The sequence below is a fragment of the Miscanthus floridulus genome, chromosome 4 (genome assembly GCF_019320115.1).
Source record: "Miscanthus floridulus cultivar M001 chromosome 4, ASM1932011v1, whole genome shotgun sequence".
Taxonomy (NCBI): domain Eukaryota; kingdom Viridiplantae; phylum Streptophyta; class Magnoliopsida; order Poales; family Poaceae; genus Miscanthus; species Miscanthus floridulus.
The window spans coordinates 85,985,410-85,998,711 of record NC_089583.1 but is presented as its reverse complement, the minus strand read 5'-3'; positions in this window follow the sequence as shown (position 1 = coordinate 85,998,711).

Here is a 13,302-nt window from a genome sequence, read left to right as displayed (position 1 = left end):
TAAAACGCGTCTGTAGTTACATGACACATCACTGACGGGGATTGTCCCTATCCTTCCTAGGCAGCCCAACCCATTTCCTAAGCAGCCTAAGCTTCCAAAGTTTAGTTTCAGAAATGCATGCTCTGTTGAAGGCTTGTTGTTTCGGACCTGAAGATAATCCCATTCCTGCGCTTCCGCAGCTGCCAACAGCAAAGGGCTACGAAGGTACTGAGGTGCTTCTGAGGGAAGGAAGCTGGACAGTTGACACTGAATGTCGCCCACCGCGCCAAAAGCTGACAAATGGCAAAGAGAAACCAATTTTCGCCCAAAATCCTCTTGCAAACGGGCACCCCTTGATCACATGCTCCGCTATCTCCTCCTGACAGATTTCGCAAACAGCAGTGTCGACAACCTTTTTCCTCAACAAATTGGACCGGCTCTGGATCCTGTCCTGTATGAGCAACCATGTAAAGAATTGGACTCCTTTTGGAGCAGAGCTGTCCCAGACAAAGCTTGCGGCTGGGAGGGGGTTGCCATCACGTGATTTCAAGAGTTTGTATAACCCCCGAGAGTCAAAAGGCTCCACGTCTGCTGCCCACTGCATTGTTAAACTGTGTGGCGATCATCAGTTGTCTTGCTTCCTCCAGTTCGGCTATTGCTTGTTGTGATAGTCTGCTAACCAAGAAGTCGGGGTCATCCACCCCCAAACTACCGCACTTGTGCCACTGATATAGTGATATGGTTTTCTTGACACAGTGACTGTAGAGCACAGGTAATCGATCCAATAGTGCCTCCTCATCAATCCAGGAATCATGCCAGAACGAGGTTCGGTTGCATTGCCGACGGTGACCGTGGTGACTGCCTGATGGAGGGGGAGGAGCTTTCTAAGAACCTCCTAGAAGATCACCATCCAGCGATGCAAGCCAGGCATGCTGCCTAGCCCAAGAAGCATAAGCAGAGTCTTCCGCCACGTATAGCCGGTGTATCAGCTTCAGAAGGAGGCAATCATTCATCAGGCTGAGGTCTTTGATACCAAGTCCGCCATTGTCCCTAGACCAGGATGCCTATTCCCAGGCAACCATGCTCTGAGCTCCAGTTGGCGCATCGTTGCCGCACTGTAGGAAAGATCGACGGAAAGTCGGAAACTAAATTTTGGTCGAGCTTAGAAAAGTTTTTCTCAAGAAACAAGAAATTTTGGGACCAAGATTACACGTCACTTCTAGATAACACTACACGCTCATCCATCCAACGATCTGACTCTTGGTGCACTGTCCATAGCCCATATGTCAGTTAGCAACTCATCATGTATGAAGCGGAGCTCGTCTGCCACGGCCCACAGCCCACGGCTCACGGCCAGTGAGAGTGTCTCTGGACATGTGCGAGACTACCGAAGTTTTATTTTTTACGTTCTAGCAGTTACCGTGCCGGTACGTTGTTACGGGATAGCTAATATTTTATATTAAAAACACACGGATCGTACGATAAGATAAAAATACTGTAAAAATTAAATATCAACGTTAAAATGACATTTAATCCAAAAAATAAAGTTTATGAATTTAACATAGTCATAGAGTGCCCATATATCACTTGCCCGGTTGACCCTAAAATCTGCAGCCACCGCAAGCCACGCCACCATGAGGTCCTCAGTCCCTCCCGCGACAGCCGGCAGTGGATGGATCAGCTGGTGAGGAAGATGGAGGACGTCAAAGGCGAGAGCAATGACGGCGAGGACCGCCCACGACGGTGATCATGGCACAAGATCCTAGCGGGTGACGAGAACGACGGTGGCAGCAGATGAGGACGACGGCAGCCGCGCGTGGAGCACAACTACCTGCGAACGAAGAATATCATGCCGAGAACCATATCATGCCCACTCAGCTTGTTAAGTTTCAGAATGGACATGTGCGCTTCCTTTTGTTAAATAGCCTGGGGAGTAAAGTTTTGCTTACATTCCTCGTGTCTGAAAATCATTTTCATAGAAAATCCAAATTTCAGGTGGTACTGTTTGTTCATGCCTTTTTCAATGTTTGTTCACCCAGCAGCATTTGCAGATACACAAAATCTAAAATCTCAGTGTTTTGCAGTCTCACATGTTTCACATTAAACAACCAGGACACCTATAGACAATAAACTTCAAGGAGGATTAAAAAAATGTTATAACACACATGTCGAAATAAAAAATCATAGAAATCCATTGCGCATAGGACACTGATATGGCAAATGGCAAAGGCAAGTGCCTCGAGATGCCTAATTCCATGCTGACCACAGTAGATCACACAATAACTTGTGAGCGCCATTTCTTTGTACGATTGTGACACTTCACCAGCTAAGATCTTGTTTGGATGCATGTGTATCCACCTCAATCCACGTGTGTTAGAGTGGGATAGAATAGAATTTAGTTCAATTCTACTCCAATCCATTTCAACCCATGTGGATTGAGATGAATACATGCGCATCCAAATAAGGCCTAAGAATAGTAAGTTGGTTCCCTTAGCACTCCATGATGCTGCTCGTAGCTAGTTCTCTCAGTTTTTCTTCAACAATCTCCATGGAAAGAGAACCATCAACCACCTTCCTCAGAAACAAAATGAGTTGTCATTTAGAATCATTAACAAAAGCACATCTATGGTCTAGAGCACTATCAAAAACTCAAATATAAATAATCAAAACCTTTCAGGGTTTCTAGTTTTCACACAATAAATAATCAAGTAGTGCACACGCTATGGATTTCTTCTTTGTTAGGAGCTTCTATTTTGTGCACAAACATATAAGCTCTGACATTTCACGAATATTCACTTGCAATTCAAGACCTTTGAGTTGGCACATATCAAGACTTGAATCACTGGCACAAGAGGCAAAGCAAACAAGGACCACACATTGGTGATTCTTGCACAAACTGAGTTACCTGAGTCACTGGCACAAGATGGCAGATCACATGATTCTAAAAACCTTGATGTGCTCAAGATGGCAACAACATATTTGATTTGGTTGTGTAATTGAAGCTTAGCAAATTCTGTTGTGCCCAGCCCAACAACACAGACAATGGAGACTAACGTTGGGGAAAAACTAAATTTTGTTTCAAAAAGTGACGTATATATACATGACCAACACCAAACAATGAATTTGCAATGTATTCAGAATTTAGAACAAAATCACAACTCAAACTGAATACATATGATCGAATTGTTTTAAGACAAACTATATGTCACATGGATATGGAATTGCATATCAACGCTAGCATTGCACACTGCAGGATTCAGCAAAAGTGTTTTATATTCCTATCCTTTTTTTATAAGTTAATATACCAACTTATAGGTTTTGCTTCATCTTTCTCATACTGTACACAATTTACTAACAGAAAGATGCATCCAATTCAAGAGATGGCAAACCAAAGGCATTCCATTTAATTCTCCTAATTTTGTAGCAAGGGAGAAGATATATTTACCAAGATAAGCCTCCATAAGCATGAATTGAATGTTACATAGGTGTAGGTAGAGAAAACAAAGAGAGCCATTTGGTACCAAGGAAAAGGCTGAAAATCCACAAATCCGACGTAATAAAACCAACTGTGCAAAGGGCGAAGCAGAATAACTTGCTAGTAATCTTACCATATTGTTTAGAAAAACAACATTTAGAGAGTGCATGCCATTAGTGACCTACATCGAATTTTGATGGACAAGATGGCAAGATATAAGACATTACTTAAAAATAGTTAACTTGGTGAAAATAAAAAGGGTGTACCCAGTGCAGAGAGCTCCCGCTCTATGCGGGGTCTGGGGAAGGGTGTCAGTGGCAAGTCTTACCCTCGCCTGTGCAATGCGAGGAGACCGTGACTCGAACCCAGGACCTTCCGGTCACAGGCGGTAAGACTCTATCGCTTAAAACAACTAAATCTTCTCAGTTCATGTGTGCCCTCTATCTGATGTTCAAACTCAAATCAGAAAGACATAGATATGTCTAATTTACATGTATACATTGATTGAACATGAATCTACAAGATATGGATTAGTATATCATAATTGACCAAAAAATTGTTAGCTATGGTTAAACGGTACTTGGCGGGTTAAACTTTTGTAATTTCATTACTTTTGTGTAATGAAATTTGGTTCATCTGTGGTGGAAAAAATGCCAGAATTGGCCAATCCTGGAATAAACAAAAATAAAAAACAATTGAATTCTTATTGCCATTAATGATCTGACTATCCGCATACTACATGTTCAACGCAAGTAGATGCAATCATGTAAATGCTAATATGCCTCCACAGGTCAAAAAGACAATTGACATGCAAAATCCATCAAAAGAAATTTTCTTACCATACGAGTTGTAGACGTGTAGCTTCCATTGGATGTCATACTCTACATATGAACATCACCATTTCATATGTGAATTTGAGAAATGAAATTAAGGAAAAATTTATGTAATCTCTTTTTTAGGCACTGAATATATTCTAGGTAATTATGTCCAATCAAGAAGCATGAGAGAGTACTAACTACTGAATTTTCTTAGTTTGTCATTGTAGTCATATATGTCTAGAATATTTTACACTTCATATATACATAGATCTTTGTAGTCATGAATTAATGAGTGAACCCTTGACAATTTGGTTTGAAGTTCAAGGTTTTGTTAATTGTCCACGTTCAAACTCAAATTATTATTAAATTATTTGTTTGAATTGTTTTCGTGTTGCAAACGCTCAGCCATGAACAACTTATAATATGGAACAGAGATAGTACTAACTACTGAATTTTCTCAGTTTATGAGTCTTTAGTTTTAACTGCTAATGCTAAACTACTAAAATCAGATAAAACCCATCCATGCATCTGCAAAGTTCCCACTAATTATGTGCAGAGAATAGCTCTTATCCATTGCATGAAAAGTCTGGCAATCTGTAGCAAGGCAAAGCATATCAAGCAATATAAAAAATGTAACATAAGCCACCCGGTCAATTGATTAGCTGCTATACAGAATATGGTAGCACACACATAATGTGTGACTGCCTGTGGCTAACATTAAATTCTTGATAATCAAATGTCAATCATAATTCACATGGCTACTAAGCAGCATCACTTGCAAAAGGCCTTCTTGATTTGGAAGGACAACAAACTCCATGCTGGTTGGTTGCTAGATATGGACCAAAAGATGCAAGCATGCACTCGCCTAGTCACCTAGTGTAGTCTGACTTGCTAAAGTAACGCACAAACTCATGGATTCGTGGAGGAGGCGGTCCACGTACCTAAACATGGGGAGCAGCGACACATTCTTTGTCGCAACTGAACGCTTCTTGTACTCTATTTTTTGCCATTCCGATCATTGCCGCTGCCACAGGACCTTCTAGCCGACATGTCCATGAAGCTCGGCAACAACAAACAAATACCCATCAAAACTATAATCAACATGAATCAAAATCAACACCCAGAAACTCAATAAGTACAGGGAAAGAGGCAACCACATTGAATCGTACTTGGAGTTGGGAGTCGTAGGTGCTGGACCACTATGGACTGTGCAGTCGTGCTAGATCTTGGACGCCAGTCAGGGTTGGTGCAACCCTTGGCCATCACGCGTTGAGGCAACGGTTGCGCCCACCCCCTTGCTCACCGTGTCTCAAGGCGACGATGGTGCCCGCCCCTAGCCACCCACGTGTCGAGGCTGTAGCGGCAGTGCTCACCCCTCGTCGAGGCCCATGCATTGAGGCTGTTGGCCTAGCGCCTGCTCCGAAGGCATTGGAGCTCCTCGTTCGACATAGATCCGAAGGCCCTAGGGCTTGGCTGGAGATGGAACATGGCGGCGTTGTGATTTGAGGTCGAGCATGTGATGAGAGAGAAAAAAAATGGGGATGGTTTTGGTGTTGTCGGGGGGTAGTTCGTGGAGGCGGCGGCACATCTGGCATGGCTGATTCTTGCGCCAAGGGAAGGGAAGGATTTGGTGATTGATTTCCTTCTTTCACCGGGATCCTCGGCGCTGGGAGGGGGAGACCGTGCGAGGGAGGGAGCGCGTGCGATGGGTAGGTTCCTTTTCTGCCGGGCCAGGTATCGCACGGGGGAAGCGAGGTGAAAGCAGGCGAGGGGATCGCAGGGGAGGCAGACCAAAGATGACCCAAAGCAAATGTTGCATCAAAAAGTGTTCATGCTTTGTTCTTTTTAGTTGTAGGAGATATCATATTCAAATCACAAGAAATCTAATGTAAGCAGACGATGTGATCCTAGTTGGATTGAGCTCAAGACCTCTGCTTGGTGAATTAGCGAAAACGGCATCGACGCCCAAGACTTACCGCTTAGTAAATCGACGGAAACGACCCTATAGCCATCTGAGTCAGAGAGATGTCCCAAGGCTAAAAATCATCGTAAATCTCATTTAAATTTGATAAAAGAGAAGAAACAAGGTAGGAGGAGACAAAAACCGCCGCAAATTCATTTATAATAAAAAACAGAAGAGATGGGAGGAGATAGGTCGCAAATCTCTTTTAAAATCTGATAAAAGACAAGATAGAAACAAGCTAGGTGGAGACACAAACTACCACAAATTCATTTAGGCCTCTTTGGATTCACTATCTGATAATAGTTAGACCAACTCCAGTAAGGGCACCCAAATCAAGGCCCCTACTTTTGATTTGGGTGCTCCCGTTACTTTTGGGGGTTTAATTTTTTTCTTCCATTCCAACAGCAGCACCCAAATTTAGGCCCCCAAATCAATTTTGGTAGAGAATGAGAGACGGGACCCAATCGTCATTATCTCTCTCTTCCTACTCTTTCTTCTTCCTCCGTACAGGGACCGGACGACCAGCAGAGCCACAGAGGCTGTGACTCGCCGACCACCGGGAAGGCTGGATCCGCGTGTCTGGGTGGCTGCGCCCGAGCAGGCCCTGCGCTGTCGCTGCTGGCACTGCTGGAGGGAGCCAGAGGGGAGGAAGGAGATGTCGGGAAAGGCTAGATCCCACGTGGGCTGGTGTTGGTATTTCTTAGCGTCACTACCAAGGTTGGAGATAGAATTCATCCCTGGTAGTGGCACCATAAATGCCTGTTGGTATTTCTGAATACCATCACTAAGATTTAGTAAACCTTAGTGACACCACCAAGAAACACCAACACGATAGTTCTTAACATTTACAGAAAGAATATCCGCAAGCGTATTTTATCCGAAAGTATTCAGGGTATCGTTATTTATGTTTTCCCAAATGAAGGCATGGTGTAAGAGTCTAACATGGATATGAACAAGACTACATACTTGAATAGTAAACCAAAGTTTATGACAGGGGTAAAATCGGTATTTCAAGGATAGTGGACACACATCTGGGCCAACCTCAAGGATAAAAAAACAAAGAATAAAAGAATGTTGCTAAATAGAGCAGGCATATTCTAATATAGCCGTGCAAAGAACAGTTGATGATCATACAAATTACATGGTTAGAGCTAGGACTAAGTGTAAGATGGACTGGGAGATCTCTGAGCACTTCATTGCCAAGTGTCCATATAAGATCAAGGACAACAAATACAAGAAGGACAAGAAAGAGGAGAAGGCCGACCGTAAAAAGAGCAGGAAGTACATGGGAGAGGCTCACATTGGGCATGAATGAGACTCAACTAAAGAGAGCACAAGTGAAGAGGATGAGAAGGTTGCAACTATTGCTATTCATAAGTCATCCCGTACACCAAGGCTCTTCAACGACATGTCCGATGATGACTACTACTCCCCTCACATTTATCTCATGGCAAATGGTGAGAAGGTAAAATCCAAATCGAAGGCCAAATCTCCTTCAACTCCTAGTGATATCTCTAGTAGTTATATTAGTGATAGCTCCAGTGATGATGAATCTAGTGATGAAGAAATAAATATGATAACTAAAAATTTGGATGGAAGGACCAAATTATTCATCACTAAGCTATTGGAGGATTTAGAGAGTGTCCAAGCTGAGCTAGAATCTAGAGAAGAGACTCTTATCCAACAAGAGGATCTCTACATTGCTAGCAAAGAAGCTCTTGCATTAGAGAGAAGTGTTGTGGAATCTTTGCGCAAGGCTTTGACCAAAGAGCAAGAGACCATGCTATTACAAAGAAAGCAAATAAAGCTCTCAAGAAAAAGTATTGTGACTTGGATGAAAAGCACAAAGAACTTAAGATGCAATATGGCATTCTTTGGGAAAGCAACTCACATCTCTCTAAGGCAAAGGAAACCTCTACTCCCTCCACTAGTCAAGGTTGTGGAAAATGTTTTAATCTTGATTTGAATGCCTATTTCACTAACCTTGCAAACATGGAGGCTATGAGAAAGGAAATTGCTAGGCTCAATGAAGTCATTGGAAAAAGGGTGGATAGGTAAGACCCAATCCAATGACAAGAAGAATGATAAATCAAAAGGGCCACACTTCAAGCAAGGAAGGCATTCCTCAATCAAGCATAGGCTTAGACACACAAAAGGAGTCAAGACAAGTGAAAGAAGGATAGTGAATGTCTATGAGTGTGTGTGGTTTGAAAGGAAGGGCAAAATTGGTACAGATCAGCTTGCATAGACCACGACAGTGCAGCGTCCCTAAGTGGCAGTGCCATGGTGAAGGGCGGCAGTGCTGCGCCCCGCAAAAATAGGAAGGCTACCAATTCTGCTCCTGATTAAACTAAACCCAAGAAGAAGGTGTACCAGGAGAAACAGGCTTTCTAGAAGCCTAAGGAATTAGTGTGGGACACCAAGAATAAGTATGCATATCAATCGAAGACTTATGCACCTCGACAAAACTTGACATCATGCTTTGTTTTGAGGAACAACAATAGTGAGAAAGTGGTTGCAAAATATGTTGGAAAGGAAACCAACATATATAGGAATACTTCTATTTGGGTTTCTAAGATTCTTATGACTAACATGCAAGGCCCCAAGTCAAATTAGGGACCTAAATCTAGCAACTAAACTTGTTTTGTAGGCATACTCCTCCGGCGGATCAAGTTGGATGCTTGATAGTGGATGTATAAATCATATGACCAGAGAAAGGAGTATGTTCTCATCATATTCCCCAATGACGCACTCAAATGAAAATATTGTCTTTGGAGACAATTCAAAGGGGATGTGATTGGTCTCGGTAAAGTTGCTATAACCCTTGAGCATTCAATTACAAATGTATTATATGTTGATTCGTTGAGTTACAATTTGTTGTCCGTTTCTCAATTGTGTGAGATGAGCTACAATTGTCTCTTTTTGGATAAGGGTGTGGAAGTCTTTAGAAGGGAAGATTCTTCTATTGTCTTTACGGGTCAATTAAAGAACAAGCTTTACTTAGTTGATTTCAACAAAAGTAAAGCTAAGCTTGAGACTTGTTTAGTGATAAAATCTAGCATGGGTTGGCTTTGGCATCACTGACTAGCCCATGTTTGGATGAGGACCTTGGCCAAACTTCTAAAAGATGAACACATTCTTGGACTAACAAATGTTCACTTTGAGAAAGGTAGGATTTGTAGCGCTTGTCAAGCCAAAAAGCAAGTTGGAGCACCTCACCCACCAAAGAGCATCATGACCACCAAGCAACCATTGGAGCTAATACATATGGATCTCTTTGGACTGGTCGCCTACCTAAGTATCGAGGATAACAAATATGGCCTTGTTATTATTGATGACTATTCCTGTTTCACTTGGGTATTTTTCTTGCATGACAAGTGCCAAGTTCAAGAGAAGGTGAAGATATCTGTTAGAAGAGCTCAAAAGGAGTTTGGTCTTCCCATAAAGTGAGAAGCGATAATATGACCAAATTCAAAAATACTCTAGTTGAGAAGTTTTTGATGAAGAGGCAATCAAGCATGAGTTTTCAACTCCATACACCTCTCAACAAAATGGTATAGTAGAGAGGAAGAATGGTACACTCATTGACATGGCAAGGATAATGCTAGATGGGTACAAGATGTTGGACATCTTTTGGTGTGACGCCGTCAACATCGCTTGCCATGCCATCAACCGCCTCTACCTACACTAGAAGTTGAAGAAAACTTCATATGAGCTTCTAACCGGTAACAAGCCTAAGGTGTCTTACTTTAGAGTGTTTGGGTGCAAGTGTTTCATACTTAACAAGAAACCCAAAATCTCTAAGTTTGCACCTAAAGTTGATGAAGGTTTTCTTCTTGGTTATGGATCAAATGAGCATACCTACCATGTCTTCAACAAAACCTTCGGGAGAGTTGAGATTGCGGTAGACGTGACATTTGATGAATCTAATGGCTCTCAAGTGGAGCAAGTTGATTCAAGTGTTGTAGGAAAGGATGATCCACCATGTGAAGCAATCAAGCAATTGCCTATTGATGATATTAGACCACAAGAAGAAGAAGTCACTAAAGTAGAGGTTCCTCAAGTTGTTGCTGCACCTATTTCCACTAACGTACCTGATGCTACACTGTAGCAAGCATTTGCTGCAACTCCAGAGCGCGGCAGTGTCACACCTACACAGTCAGCAGCAGCTGATTCGACTCTAGCTTGAGGACAAAACCTACAACCCATATTTGAGAAAGATGATAATGAAGATCTAGAAGATGAACAAGAGGCCATTGAGCATCCAAGGCTAAGGCAAAAAATTCAATGGGATCATTCCGTTGACAACATTCTTGGGAGTCTTCGAAAGGGGGTAACAACTCGTTCACATTTAGCAAACTTTTGCCAATTTTACTCGCTTGTTTCCTCTTTGGAGCCTCTTAAGGTAGAACAAGCACTTGGAGACCTAGATTAGGTGATGGCCATGCAAGAAGAGCTAAACAACTTCAAAAGAAACCAAGTGTGGACTTTCATGGAATGACACAATACCAATGTCATTGGCACCAAGTGGGTCTTCCACAACAAGCAAGATGAGAATGGAGTTGTGACAAGGAACAAAGCAAGGTTGGTTGCTCAAGGTTTCACTCAAGTAGAAGGCTTGGACTTTGAAGAAACATATGCACTGGTGGTAAGACTTGAAGCAATTCAAATGCTTCTAGCCTATGCCGCTCATCGCAACTTCAAGCTATATCAAATTGATGTGAAGAGTGCATTTCTCAACAGCCCTATTCAAGAACTTGTCTATGTTGAGCAACCACCGGGCTTTGAAGATCACAAGTTTCCCAACCATGTCTATAAACTCCAAAAGGCGCTCTATGGGATTAAGCAAGCACCAAGAGCATGGTATGAATGCCTTAAGGAATTCTTGCTTAAATAAGGCTTTGAAATAGGCAAAGTCGATCCTACCCTTTTCACTCACAAAGTTGACAAAGATATATTTGTGTGCTAAATATATGTCGATGACATAATATTTGGTAGTACTAATTATTCTTTTTGTGAGGAATTTAGTAGGATCATGACCAAGAGATTTGAGATGTCCATGATGGGTGAATTGAAGTTCTTCCTTGGATTTCAAATCAAGCAAGTGAAGGATGGAACTTTTATTAGCCAAATGAAGTACACCCATGATATGCTCAAGAAGTTTGACATGGTGAATGCCAAGCCTATCAAAACTCCCAAGCCAACCAATGGACATCTAGATCTCAATGATGAATGGAAAGCCATGGATACTATGGTATATCGCTCCATGATCGGCTCTCTACTTTATTTATGCGCATCTAGGCCCGATATTATGCTTAGTGTGTGCATATGTGCTAGATTTCAAGCTAACCCAAAAGAGTGTCACTTAGTGGCCGTTAAGAGAATCTTGAGATATTTAGTGCACACTCCGAACCTTGGCTTGTGGTATCCTAAGGGCTCTAGGTTTGATCTACTTGGGTATTCAAATTCCGATTATGCTGGTTGCAAAGTAAATTGAAAATGCACTTCGGGGACATGTCAATTTCTTGGACGGTCCCTAGTGTCTTAGAGTTCTAAAAAGCAAAATTGTGTAGCCCTTTTCACTACCGAGGTTGAGTATGTTGCAGCCGATGCATGTTGTGCTCAACTACTTTGGATGAGGCAAACCGTCAAGATTTCAGATGTCACTTCACTAAAATCCCACTCTTGTGTGACAACAAAAGTGCCATAAAGTTAGCCAACAATCCCGTAAACCACTCAAGAACTAAGCATATAGACATCCTACATCATTTCTTGAGAGACCATGGAGCCAAAGGAGATATCAAAATTCACCATGTGAGCATCGAAAAGCAACTAGCCGATATCTTTACTAAGCCTCTTAATGAGTCAAGGTTTTGTGCTTTGCATAGTGAGCTAAATATTCTTGATTTTCATAACGTGGTTTGAACTATAGCACACCTTGATTGATGAACTAGCATGGATAGGAGAAATGAATTGCAAAAGTATAAATATTGTGCTTAACATGTTTTATCATAAGAAACAAGTGCATAATGATCATTGTTTGTATTGATTATTTGTTGCTGATCATAGTGTGCTTGAGATATGTGTTCATATCTGATATCTATAGAGATATTTAGTTAGTAGCTAAATTTGTTGTACTGGGGAGTGCGTCAGTGCCGCGCCTGCCCTGTGTCAGTGCCGCGTGTGGACTGCGGTAGTGCCGCACTTTGAATTTTAATCAAAATTCAGCCCATGACAGCAGTTACCATGGGGGCCCATTTACTCTTCTTATTTCACCTGGCCTCAGGGTAACTCTCACCTCATTCTCACCTATAGCCGTCACCTCTCTCTCTCTCTCCTTTCTTTCCCTCTCACGCACAGCGCCGCCATGCCGATGCCCTACGCCGTTGCCACCTCTGGTAGTGCCGCGCCATGCTGCTGGTCTTCCTCGTTGTCACCAGCAGCCGTTGTAGCTCGTGGATAGAGCTATTTCATCTCTTTCCTCCTCAATCCACGAAAACCAAGGTGAAACCCTAAATCCTTCCCGATCTATGCCATGGAGTTCTATATTTGTTGAAAGATGGTTTCTAGTGATTGCATGATTAGGGTAGAAACTAGTTTGATGGATGAATTAAATCAAAACAGCGATTCGTTGGTTGAGCCTCATCTCTACCAGCGGCTGTGCCACATGTTGGGTGCGGCAGTGCCACACTCAACAAATTGAACTTGTAAATGCAGATGTTGTTCCATCGATGACTCTATTTTGGTTGGATTTGTGCACCAAATTTGTTTCTATCTTAAACATATAGCCACTTTACCTACATTGTAGACAACTCCATGTATTTGTTTTGGTCTACTCATTCTGAGATTGTCTAGTGGTTTAGGAGAATATTTGAGAAATAGTCTGAATAGTTGAGAAGAATTGAATCGTGGGAGAGGTGAAGCACTAGGTGCGGTAGTGCCACTGCTAGGGTGCGGTAGTGCTGCACCCTCTGACCTAATTAGTTTAGTGTGCTTTCCTAACTTGAGATTTGAATCATCTCATCTATCCAGAGTGTTTTACAAGTGCTCTTTTATACCCCTTATGT